This window comes from Marmota marmota, unplaced genomic scaffold, assembly GCF_001458135.2.
Source record: "Marmota marmota marmota unplaced genomic scaffold, marMar, whole genome shotgun sequence".
Lineage (NCBI taxonomy): Eukaryota > Metazoa > Chordata > Mammalia > Rodentia > Sciuridae > Marmota > Marmota marmota.
The window spans coordinates 5,878,787-5,890,913 of NW_026000048.1; the positions used below are offsets into that span (position 1 = coordinate 5,878,787).

The 12,127-nt window shown below is 41.6% G+C and overlaps 1 long non-coding RNA gene across 2 annotated transcripts in view; it reads left to right on the forward strand.

Annotated features, from left to right (window-relative positions):
- LOC125619552 overlaps window positions 1–12,127 on the forward strand; it is a 20,111-nt gene continuing 7,984 nt past the window's right edge. The window contains exons 1-3 of one of the 2 annotated variants that reach the window (XR_007351086.1): window positions 1–573; window positions 10,062–10,197; window positions 11,677–11,816. This is a non-coding gene — a long non-coding RNA (uncharacterized LOC125619552). The remainder of the gene's footprint in view (window positions 574–10,061; window positions 10,198–11,676; window positions 11,817–12,127) is intronic. The other variant, XR_007351085.1, reaches the window with a different exon arrangement.

Here is a 12,127-nt window from a genome sequence, read left to right on the forward strand (position 1 = left end):
CAGGTATTTTTTGAGATTTACTGTGGAACAAGGTATTTTATTTATAACACAGCCTTGAAAACATATGCTTGTGATTTGACCAGGAGGATAATCTGTATTGTAATTTGCCCTGTGGCAATACAGGTAGCTTGTGATTTTGCCTGAGGAAATAACTAAGCTAGAGAATGGTCTTTTTTTTTTTTTTCACTTGATGAAAATATAAAGCAGATCTGGTTGCAGATGTTTGTGGGAGTTATGGCTTGGATATGAGATGTCCTCCCAAAAGCTCCTGTGTTAATGCAGGTTATTCAGAGGTAAAGTGATTAGATGACCTAATCAGTCCATCTGAGTTTGGGAGGACTGAGTGAGAGGCCACTGTAGGCAGGAGGGGTGTGGATGGAGCTGGTAGGTTACTGTAGGTTGCTGGAGGTGACACCGTTGCTCCTCCCCCTTACTCTCTCTGCTTCCTGCTACCTTGGATGGAGCAGCACCCCTCCACCACACCCCCTCTGTCATGAGGCTCTGCTTCAGTCTGGGCCCAGAGCACTGGAATTCGCCCACCATCACCTGAACCTCAGAAACCATGGGCTCAAAGTAAGTTTTCCTTCCTCTAAGTTATTCTTGTCAGGTATTTTGGTCACAGAAATGAAAAGCTGACTGTCCCAGTAGGTTAATCATTCTGAAGGACATCTCTCATAGCCAGCAAAATTATTTGCCTATGAAGTATTCCAACTCATCTTTGGGTTCAGATAAAAGGGGGAAATTACTGTTTATCTCTGGGAACTGGAGACATTTTTTACTTAAGCCTGTCTCATTTTTGGATGCTGGCAGATGGGAAAGATCAAAAGAATAAACTGACTAAGGCTGTTGCAATAGGTCACAAAGCTGGGGAATTCTGATAAATTAATGTCATAGCTTTTTTCTCACAGACCCCTCTGGTCTCTTGGAAAAATATGGTAAAGATAAACTAACCTCAGCAATGCAGATGTTGGCCATGGTAGATCTATAGTTACATGAACTGGAGGGCTGCTCTTGGGTCACTAGCAGTTCAGCCTCCTCATGAAGTTCTGTTGACATGGCAAAATGAAACCAAGTCGAAAGCCAAAATACAAAGCAGGGGGAAATGCAGCAGAAGCCATTTGAATCCAATCTTGTTGTTATTAGTAACTCATTTTTTTGGTCCAGATTGATCTCTACACAGTAAAAGTGTTTAATTTCTAGTACCATGTTACTAGGACCATGGAGGGAAAATTTAGCCTCACTGAAAAGTAAAGCATAGTATTAGAGCCAATGAGAAAAGGGCATAGTACATTTTTCAGGTTTTCTTTCATTGAATTATATTCAGGCAACTGGAATGGGAAACTGAAATTCCAACTTTGGCATAATTGTCATTGATATTTAAATGTGAAAGAAAGGAACTTTCTCACGTGTTCCAAGTATGTAGGAAATATAGCCTGATCTTTTAACATGGAAATGTCCACATGATAGCATGGACCAATTTGGCAAAGATGGCAGGGAGCCAGCTATGTGTTGAGACCCTTAGTTATGTGATTTCAACCAGGTTATTGAATTTGGTTGAAGCTCAACTGGATTAGATGGTTTCTTAGATTTATAACCTTAAATTATACTGATAGTACTGTTCTGCATTGCTATTGGGTAAACAAATACAACTAAGCAAGCCATGGAAATATTTTCAATGACAGATTACAAATAAAATTACAATGCTCCAGTAAAAACTCTTCTATATGCCAGGCATTATACTCTTACAGGAGTACAACAAAGTAGGTGTTTTTATCTTTTTACAAATGAGAGAACTGAGATTCAAGGAATAAATCCAGTTGGTCCAAAATCTCATAGTGAAAGGCTGGGTTGTGTTTTATACACAGAGATCTCTGGTGCCAAATCCTGGGTCCTTTCATTCTACAACCTTCCCTTAATGGCAGAGAATTCTAGAGCCCACAGGTCGATGACATTTCCAGGCCCTTCCTATGTCTGCGTAGAGCTACATGTCCAGTCCTGCTAGTGGAATGTGGTCAGCATTGCCTTATGCCCTTTACAACCCTGCTCCCAGAAGGACCACATGACTTTTCGCACTGTCTTTTCCCAGCTCCTGTTGACTAGAAACCAAGGACTCAGAGGTGATGACATTGCACAGTAGAAGGAACCTGGCTCCTTGAGTCCATTTCTTGCGGAAAACTTCCAAAAGGACCATCAATCAGGAGCATTTCCACATCAGATATTTCATAGATGAGAAACAAGTCATAATTCTGTTAAGCTCCTCAAATTTGGAGGTTGAGGATTTCAGCAATAATTGAGAGGATGGATTCCAACTTCAGTTCATTTTTTCTATATTCATTTAAGATATCAAATTAAATTTTTTCGTTTTAAAAAGTTTATTCTAGGGCTGGGGATGTGGCTCAAGCGGTAGTGTGCTCTCCTGGCATGTGCGCGGCCCGGGTTCGATTCTCAGCACCACATACAAACAAAGATGTTGTGTCCGCCAAAAACTAAAAAATAAATATTAAAAAAATCTCTCTCACTCTCTCTCTCTCACTCTCTCTTTAAAAAAAAAGTTTATTCTAATTGTTATATATGATAGCAGAATGCATTTCAATTCCTATTATATATATATATAGCACAATTTTTCATATCTCTGGTTGTACACAACATAGAGTCACACCATTCGTGTCTTTATACAAGCACTTAGAGTAAGGATGTCCATCTCATTCCACTGTCTTTCCTACCCCCATGTCCCCTCCCTAAGGTCATTTTTTTTTTTTTTTTTAGTAGTGGTGCTAAGAATTGAACCCAGGGCTTCATTCATGCTCCTCAAGAGCTCTGCCATTGTGCTATATTCCCAGCCCCATTTTTGGCCTTTAAAAAAGAGTCAAAGCTGCCAGCATCTCATATAGGAAGTTGTCAAACTTAGCAAAGAAAAGAAAATAAGATTCTTACTTCAATTTGAATGTCTGACAAGCAACAAATAAGTACATTTTGTTAAATATTCTGTTAAATATTTGGGAGATTCTTATGCTAAAAAAATTCATTATTTATCTGAAATTCAAATTAGAGAAAAGCAAGAAGTTGAAAGCAAGCAGGAAGAGACTACCTTTATTTAATTTACATATCTTTAAAACAACTTTAATTATGATTGGAATTCAAAAATCTCTTATGTATTCAATGTGTGCCACTTGATATTTGGGGATCAGTAACCACCCGTGAAGCCATCACCTTAATGCATGCCACAAACATGTCTATCATCTCCAAACATTTTTTCATGCCCTCTTTATTATTTTTTTTTTAAAAATTGTATTTTTAGTTGTCAATGGACCTTAATTTTATTTATTTGTATGCAGTGCTGAGATTTGAACCCAGGGCCTCACACATGCCAGGCAAGTGCTCTACCCCTGAGCCACAACTCCAGCCCCCTTTATTATTCTTTGAAATAAATACACTGCTGTGTTCTGAATCTCTTCCAAACTCATATGTTGAAATTCCAACCCCCAAGGTGATGGCATTAAGAGTTGGGTCACTGGGGAGGCGATTAGGTCATGAAGGTGGAGCCCCCACGAATGGGATTACTGACTATATAAAAGATACTCCTTCCACCATGTGAGGACATCGAGAAGGCCGCCATTTATGAGCAGGGAGTGGGCCTCTCCAAGCACTGAACCTGCCAGTGAACTTCTTCTCAGCCTCCCAAACTGTGAGAAAAAAATGTCTGCTGTTAATGAGTTGCCTAGTTTATAGTATTTTGTTAAAGAAATCTTAGTGTACTAAGATACTTAACATAAGATCTATCACCAAACAAACTAAGTGTAAAACAGTATGCTGGGAACTATAGGCACTAAGAGAGATCGCCAGGACTTATTCATCTTGTGGAACTGAAACTTTACACTCATTAATGACATCTCCCCATCCCCCAACCTCTGTCGGCCACCAGTCTATCCTTTGATAATATGGATTTGACTTGTTAAGACTCCACATATCCATGAAGTCACGAGACATTTGAGTACTTGCTTCCCTGTGCCTAGCTTATTCCAATTAGCATAATGTCATACAGGTTCTTCCACATTGTCACATATGACAGGATTTCAGGAAGGGCTTTTAGAAGGTGGGGATCAGAGGACAGCTCCTCTCGGGATTCATGTTTATTGGCTGCAAATGGAAGATGACAGGAGTAAACCCTGTGTCAAGGAAAGATATTTCCAGGAAGACACTGAGGTGGGAGAATGTTTGTTCTGTTTTGTTTGAGGAACTGAAAGGAGGCCAGTACCCTGCCAGTGTGGCTAGAGCAAAGGTTCCACAGAGGGAGAGGCAGCAGGGCTGGGTCTTCCCAAGGTGCTTTGTGCAGGGTAAGGCTGGACTTTACCCCACGCCAAGGACAGACACCACCTACTGGTGGAATCTTTTCCAGGCTGCTGTGAGAACTGCATGAAGGTATGAACAAAAGTGGAAGTAGCAAGAGCAGTAAGGAAGACATGACGGCAATTCAGGCAAGAGGAAGGTGTCGCACAGGATCTCTCAACCCATGAGTTTTTCCAGAATGCTGCTGCTCCCCATCCAGCGGTAGATCCAGGGCTGAGGATGTAGCTCAGAGGTAGGGTGCTTGCCTAGCATGCATGAAGCCCTGGCTTCCATTCCCAGCACCCACCCACACACACAGAGTGGATCCATTTCTTTCCCCTTAAACCTGGGTGAGACTCTTGACTCTCTTGACAAATGGAATGTGGGGAGGTGATGCTGCATGACTTTCAAAGCTATGTGATGAAAGGCTCTAAGGCCAGAGCTCTTTCTCATCAGCTCACACGCCCACGTGGAGGCACCTCAGGGAGCAGCCCATGCAAACTGCAGTTGCCAAACAGCAGCTGCCAATTTCAGCTGTCAGATTTTCCCCAGTCATGGGGAGCAGAGACCAGCCGACCCTGCGTATCTTGTCTAAATGCCTGACTTGTGGAACCTATAATCATGATAGTTGTTTTATATTGTTGGATTTTGGGGTAATTTGCTACACAGCCATAATAACTGAAACAAGAGGACAGTGACTGGAACTTGTGTGGTGGCGGTGGATTTGGAGAGAGTGGACCTGTTGGAGATGCTGAATGGAAACAGAATTAACAAGACACAGTCAAGGAAGGGAGAGAAAACAACTTAATTGTGAAGATGTTTCAGGGGAAGGCCAAGATAGAATAAACTTTTGAATCTTTTCTTAAATTTTAAAGGATAAAAAGGGTTAGGAATATAGCTTAGTGGTAGGGTGCTTGCCCAACATGCATGAGTCCCTAGGCTCAATCCCCAGTACTGCAATTAAAAGAAAAGGCACCTGAAGATTATTGAGAAGGAAGGAAGGGAAAAAAATTAGACACACAAAATACAGATGGCCTTCATAACTACTTTCTGTAGTTGAACCCTTCCTCTTGATCTTGGACAGCTGTTGACTATGATTTTTATTCATCTTTGACAACTTACCCCATTAGGCCACACACTCAACTGGTCTTGCTGTGATGAAAGATAACAGTGATTACATATGTTGGGTATTTTCTATGTGTCAAGCATCACATGCATTCATTTATTTACTCTTCCCACGAACTTAGGAAGGAAGTCCCATTGCTATCCCTCCCTTTACCAGGAAACAGAGTCAGGAAGTGTAATTTGCATAAGTTCACAGCTGGAAAGCCATAGTGTGGGGGTCCAGTCCTGGCTGTCTGTGGGTGCATAGCCTTTCCTCAACCTCGAATACTATCTTTTAGTATTTAATGCCTTTAATGTTCTTCATAACTTTAAGCCTATAAATAAATGAACTGCTCTCTGCTCTCTGGGGCTTTGAAACAGAGAGTTAGAAAAAAAAAAAAAAGTAAAAACAAACAAAAGAGAGTTAAGAAGTGCTGGGTGGAAGGGTAGTACTTAATCCCAGCAACTCGGAGGGATTGCAACTTGAGGTCAGACTCAGCTAATTACCAAGGTCCTAAGCAATTTAGATCCTTTCTCAACATAAAGAAACAAAATAAAAAGGGTTGGGGATATGGCTCAGTGGTTAAGTGCCCCTATGTTCAATACCTGAGGGGGGTGGGGCGGGAAACTCAAATAAACCAGCGGATATACAGAGGTAACTAAAATTCCCGGAGCAGGATGGCATAGACTCCTCAGATGGGTGGAGTATTCCTGTTTTGAGTACAGTGTGTGGTAACTAAATTGACCCTCAGTGCCTNATCAAGGGGTGGTTAAAGTGCCCCCTGGGAAATTCAGCTGACCCAAAAAAAAAAAAAAAAAAAAGGAAGTGCTGGGGAGGGAGAGGAAGAGAGGTGGTGAAATGTTGAAATGTTAGTGGGTCAGATAATCCCATCCAAATAGTCATAATCTACGTAACTGATAAAACCATATTGCTAGACCCTAATTGTGCCCAAATTTCAATTCTCTTCTAGTGGTCATGTGACTGAACTGTGGCCAGTGGGATGTGGTGGATGGAAATGATGTATGTACCTTTTTAAAAAAAGGGAGCATGACATCAACCTTATCCCCGCCACAGGGTAGGGAGCAATCTCTATGGCACAGGAGGGGTCAACACACTCAGGATGGCAAAATGACCAGCAGGAGGCTGGATCTGCAGATACTCAGGATCTGCAGAGCTCAGCTGTTCAGCCTGAACTCTGAGTGCATGAGAAAGGAAACCGAAGCTTATGTCTAAAGTTATTTAGGTTCTTATAGAATTTATAACCTAACTGGTGTTGGCCATAGTTGTGAACAGTACTATGGAAGCTCTGAGAAGGAATACTTAGGTGTGAAGATATTTATTTTGACCCTCCTGTGTGTCTGTGCAGCCTGCATATAAGGTCAATGGAGTGGGGATTTTTGAGAAAAAAAAAAATGATACTCACACAAATGGTGCAGTTGGCCATTTTTCTTTGCTTTTTGAGTGGGTAGGTTTTTCTTTGCCAGAAGGCCTCTCTTACTGAGAGACTTTTGTTTCCATTTAAGATTCCCTTATAAAACTGAATTACCAACATCTATATCAGCTGAAAGAGAGAGGATGCTGTACCCCCACAGCTGTATACCCAAGGGGCAAGATGAAGTTGGATGTTGTTCCTACATCTTTTATGTTCAGTTACATCTTGGTTGATTGTGGCTTTTCAGCACGATTGGGCAAAATAAAGACCATGCAAGCTGGAGACAGGCACTGAGGGTCAATTTAGTTACCACACACTGTACTCAAAACAGGAATACTCCACCCATCTGAGGAGTCTATGCCATCCTGCTCCGGGAATTTTAGTTACCTCTGTATATCCGCTGGTTTATTTGAGTTTCCCGCCCCACCCCCCTCAGGTATTGAACATAGGGGCACTTAACCAGTGAGCCACATCCCCAGCCCTTTTTATTTTTTTTTTATTTTGAGACAGGTTCTCCCTAAATTGCTTAGGGCCTTTCAAAGTTGCAGAGGCAGGCTTTGAACTCATGATCCTCCTGCCTCAGCCTCCTGAGCCTCTGTGATTACAGGCATGCACCACTATGCCTGGCTTGAGTTTTTTTTTTTTTTTTCCCTTTCCTTTTTCTTTTTTAAAAGAGATATATAAATTACTTCTGCTATACTGTAGTCTATTTTTTCCACTTATAACTGTATACCCAAAGTTTTATTGTCACTATTTAAAATTATGTGGAGAGCTAATTAAATACAGAAAGGATCTTACAAGTTAACAAGACAGATAAAACAATGGTCAAAAGATAATGCAAGAACTGATTTCTTTAATGGTCTCTGTCAAAGGCTTCTCTATATCCAGGCCTTTAGGATGTTTCCTCCTTCCTACTCTGTTCCTCTTCCTACTCTGTCTTCCTACTCTGTCATTCCTACCCAATGACTTGCTGTGGCCAATGGGATAGGAACATCTGCACAGAGCAGACACTAGGAAAAGCATTTGGGTCTCTTCTCCCTCTCTCTCTTGAATCTGTGCCACTCTCATGAACATCAGTGTGGGCTGGCCTGATGGAAGAGAGTCCTGGGGAGAAGAGCCAACATAGACCAGCCAATGCCATCCCACACCAGCAGCTTTAGTGACTCATCAGCTGACGGAAGATGCTGAGCCCAGATGAGATCAACTGAGCCTAGGCTCAGCAAAACAACCCAGATGGGGTTGTGGACTATGGACCTGTAGACTATGTTTTAATCTACTGGGTTGCAGCGGGGGTGGGGGTTGTTACTTACTAATACTGATAGAGATAAAAATAGGAAAATGAACTATAATGGCCAATAAACAAATTGAAGATCTTCAATCTGATTTATAAACAAAGAAATGTAAAACTCAAACACTGAGATATTATAGCAAATTAGGAGACATTAATTTGATGATGGCGTGGAGGAATCAAGCACTTTTGGGAAGAAGTACTGGAAGTAGTTGGTAGAGTGCGAGTGCGTGGCACTGGAGATGCAGTCCAATCTTGCCTGTCTTACATGATTTCTCACTTGCAGAAGCAGGAAGGTTACCAGCTACATTCCCCTGGCTCTCTAGAGAGCTAGATTTCTGGATATGAGTTGCATTCTGCTGGTTACTTGAGCTCTGGAAGGTAGAAGAGGAAACCATACTTTGCTGCTTGAGCCAACAAACACTGTCAGGAAAGTGACCCCCTGATTGTTTTGGCTTCCTGACTAGCAGAGGCAGCATGCTTTTGGAGTTTATGGAAGTCAAGACAGCAGCTTCCCAGTTTGGCAATGACTTTCCTGATTGAAAAGGTAATAGCTCTTTTTGAAGCTCAGGCCTGCAAGTGTGGCTCTTGAAGTCATCTCTGAATATTCAATGTAGATTTGTTCTTGAGCCTTCCCAATGACTCTTCATTTCATCCAGTAGCCTGTAACAAAACTCCCCTTAAGCTGGGTGGAACATAACTCTTCTCAGCTAACTGAACTATAATTGATACAGTTATCAACATAAAAAATGCACAGATCCTCTGATCCACTTCTAGGAATTTAACTTCCTAGAAATTTATCTTTCAGTCATTCACAAAGAAGTACTCATTGCAGCATTGTTTATAACAACAATTTTAACAACCCCAGAACATTCTAGATGTCCATAAGTAGGAAACAGCTTAGACAAATTGTGGTACATCTGAACGATGGAATGTTTAAAAGAATACAATACAATGCAATGTGAAAAAGAATGAGGTAAATCTTTAAGAACTAAGAAGAAACAATGTCCAAGAGGCCCTAATTTAAAAAGTTGCAAGAGTATGTATTATGTTCCTATTTGGAATAGATTGGTTTCATTTGTACTGTTTCATTTGTACAACAGAGAGCCCACAGTTAATAATTATTTTTCCCTATGAGCAAGAATTACTTTGAGATGCTCCAGTGTTACACCATATATAACCTTATTCAAGTGCACAGATAATGCCTTTAAAGTATAATATGTGTAGGCACTGTGCACAAGTCTTCCAGAGTTTATGAGTTAAAGAAATAATTACTGCCCTTCAGGGGTGCAAGACTTAGTGGTCTTGACTTCCACATATATAAATAGTTCTATCCTAAGTAAACCATGTGATAATTGGTAGGAAGTATCAAGAAAGAAGAGGGTAGGAGAAAATAATTCTAGTTGCAAATCAAGAAGAGGCTCTGCTGGGTTTGGATGGTCAGAGATTGTGCAAAGAGTTAATTTTCAGTGAATGCTTTCCATTCGTCTGGTCTTTAAGGATCCTCAGAACTTGCTGTTTACTGTATGCCACCCCATGCTAAGTGATTTAGACGCATTTTTTTTTTTTTTTAATGATCCCAATAACTCTGTGAAGGAAGAGTACTTATCTCATTTTCAGATGAAGAAACTAAAACATAGAGACATTAAGAAATCAGCCCAAGGACATACAGCTGGATTCAGGCCTGCCAGGCCCAGAGCCTGGGTTCTCAACCACCATGCTGTACAGTTAGATAGGAGAATTGCTGTGTGTGGGTTGGGAGGTGGGGTTGTAAGGAAGAGCTGGTGGCTAGATAATAACAATGAAAAATTTTAAGCATATAATATATCCTAGACATGGTGCCAAACAAAGGATTGTTTGTCCCCCATCTTGAAGAAATCTAACTTCCCACCTCCTTTGTACCTGAGCAGCTGACCCTGGTAGAGAACACAGGACAATGGACTTCAGCTGACTGCTGGGCTGCCTCGAGAGCCAGCTGCATTTCCCGTTCTGGTAGTTCTCAAAATGTGGGTTGCCAGCACCCACACCAGCATCCAGAACTTGAAGGTACTTGAGGGAAATACAAATTCCTAGGGGAGAGCAGGGTGCCATTTAATGGGGACAGTTTTAGTTATAGAAGATGAATAAGTTCTAGAGATCTGTGTACAACAGAGAGCCCACAGTTAATAATACTAACAATGCACCTAACAATGTGTAAAAAGGATAGGTCTGATGTTAAATGGCCATAACACACACACACACACACACACACACCCCAAAACAAAACAAACATGGGCTGGGGATGTGGCTCAAGCGGTAGCTCGCTCCCCTGGCATGCGTGCGGCCCGGGTTCGATCCTCAGCACCACATACAAACAAAGATGTGTCCGCTGAAAACTAAAAAATAAATATTTAAAAATTCTCTCTCTCTCTCTCTGTCTTAAAACAAACAAACAAACAAACAAACCAAGAAACAAATGCTCACCATCTCTAGCTGTCAGAGAAATGCAAATCAAAACCACCCTAAGATACCATCTCACTCCAGTAAGATTGGCAGCCATTATGAAGTCAAACAACAACAAGTGCTGGCGAGGATGTGGGGAAAAGGGTACACTTGTACATTGCTGGTGGGACTGCAGATTGGTGCAGCCAATTTGGAAAGCAGTATGGAGATTTCTTGGAAAGCTGGGAATGGAGCCACCATTTGACCCAGCTATTCCCCTTCTTGGTCTATTCCCTAAAGACCTAAAAAGAGCATGCTACAGGGACACTGCTACATCGATGTTCATAGCAGCACAGTTCACAATAGCAAGACTGTGGAACCAACCTAGATGCCCTTCAATAGACGAATGGATAAAAAAAATGTGGCATTTATACACAATGGAGTATTACTCTGCATTAAAAAATGACAAAATCATAGAATTTACAGGGAAATGGATGGCATTAGAGCAGATTATGCTAAGTGAAGCTAGCCAATCCCTAAAAAACAAATGCCAAATGTCTTCTTTGATATAAGGAGAGTAACTAAGAACAGAGTAGGGACGAAGAGCAGGAGAAGAAGATTAACATTTAACAGGGATGAGAGGTGGGAGGGAAAGGGAGAGAGAAGGGAAATTGCATGGTAATGGAAGGAGACCCTCAGGGTTATACAGTGGAGGGGGTAGAGAGAGAGGAGGGGAGGGGAGGGGAGAGGTGGGGAGGGGGGAGGGTGGAGGATGGGAAAGGCAGCGGAGCACAACAGACACTAGGATGGCAATATGTAAATCAACGGATGTGTAACTGATGTGATTCTGCAATCTGTGTATGGGGTGAAGGTGGGAGTTCATAACCCACTTGAATCAAAGTGTGGAATATGATATATCAAGAAATTTGTAATGTTTTGAACAACCCACAATAAAAAATAAAAAAAAAAAGAAACAAAGGGGCATGGAGAAACACTTAGAGGCTTATTACCATTGACTGGTTTCATGGGGTATGTACATGTCTAAACTCATCAATCTGTACACATTGAGTATAAGCAGATTTTTGTATATTAATTATGCTTCAGTAAAGTTGAAGAAGGAGAAGGAGGAGGAAGAGGAAGAAGAAGGAAGAAATGCAAATTCCCAGACTCCACCCCACACACCTCAGACCTGCTGACTCAGCCTCCAGGGCTGCCTGGCCACGGGTGCTCAACAAGCCTCCCATGTAAGTTTGAGAACTTCTGTTCAGACCTCTGCTCTCCTGATTTTTCACACTTCTTTCTATCTCCTCAAACCTCTCCACTCCCAGCTGATCAGAGAAAATGGAAGCAATCAGAAGAGACCTCTATTTCTCCTAGCACATCATCTCCCCAGCCCTTCCTCCATGCTTTTCCATTCTGCTTTTCCTCTTGCAACTTAGGGTGGGAACTATCAATGCTAACAAACTTTTCCCTCCATGCACTCAGAACTACTCAAAGTGTGGTCTTTGGAGCAACAGCAGTAGTAGCATGGGAATTTGCTGGAAATCCGGACACT